The sequence below is a fragment of the Apium graveolens genome, chromosome 5, assembly GCF_009905375.1.
Source record: "Apium graveolens cultivar Ventura chromosome 5, ASM990537v1, whole genome shotgun sequence".
NCBI classification, from domain to species: Eukaryota; Viridiplantae; Streptophyta; class Magnoliopsida; order Apiales; family Apiaceae; genus Apium; species Apium graveolens.
The window spans coordinates 30218251-30219318 of NC_133651.1; the positions used below are offsets into that span (position 1 = coordinate 30218251).

The 1068-nt window shown below is 44.2% G+C and overlaps 1 non-coding gene across 1 annotated transcript; it reads right to left on the reverse strand.

Moving 5' to 3' along the window:
• Nucleotides 1–590: 590 nt before the first annotated feature.
• Nucleotides 591–697, reverse strand: LOC141663100 (small nucleolar RNA R71). The gene has a single exon (XR_012551185.1). It is a non-coding gene; the product is annotated as a small nucleolar RNA R71 (small nucleolar RNA).
• Between the last annotated feature and the right edge of the window lie 371 nt (nucleotides 698–1068).

A 1068-nucleotide genomic window follows, 5' to 3' on the forward strand; every position in this document is an offset into this window, starting at 1 on the left:
TATTCTATACTACTTGCGTACGCGTATACTTGCGTGAATATTAGCGCGTGTTTTCGCCCTAACAAGTTTTTGGCGCCGCTGCCGGGGACTCGGTGTTAATTTTTAGTTTATGTGCTTGTCATCAGTGGTCGTTAAAGTTCACTGACTCGGATTCTTTTACTTTCACGGTTTATTTATTTGTGTTTCAGGTACTCATTACAATGGGAGATCCAGCAGCACGAACGAAAGCCTTGATGGATTTTTCTCAACCCAAGATCAATGACATTCAATCTAGCATTGTCCGGCCAGCTATCACAGCTAATACCTTTGAGATCAAGCCTGGCATAATTCAATAAGTACAGACTTCAGTCCAGTTTGGGGGTTCTCCAATGGAAGATCCCAATACACACATTAGGGATTTCATTGCAATATGCGACACCTTCAAGTTCAACGGTGTTTCTGAAGATGCTGTGAAGCTGAGACTGTTCCCATTCTCTCTGAAGGACAAGGCTAAGAGCTGGTTACACTCTCTACCAGCTGGTTCGATTACTACTTGGGAAGATCTTGCTCAGACGTTTCTTACTAAATTCTTCCCTATGGCGAAGACAGCTGCACTCAGGAATGCTATTACTCAATTTGCGCAGCAAACGGGAGAATCGCTAAGTGAAGCTTGGGAGCGCTACAAGGAGATGCTTAGGAAGTGTCCTCATCATAGAATTCCTGATTGGATGATCATCACTTATTTTTACAATGGGTTGGGAGCACAGTCCAGACCCATGCTCGATGCAGCATCAGGCGGAGCATTATGGGCAAAGAGCTATAAGGAAGCTTATGATCTAATTGAACTGATGGCTGCTAATGAATATCAGTATCCAACCCAGAGATATCCACAGGGCAAGGTAGCAGGAGTTCTTGAAGTGGATACAGCTACGGCTATCACTGCTCAACTAAAGGCGTTGTCTATGAAGATCGATTCTCTGGCTAACTATGGTGTTAAGCAGATAATTAGTGTTTGTGAGCTGTGTGCAGGTCCGCATGCGACAGAACAATGCGCTATATCTAGCGACTCAACTCAGTTTGTGAGCAACT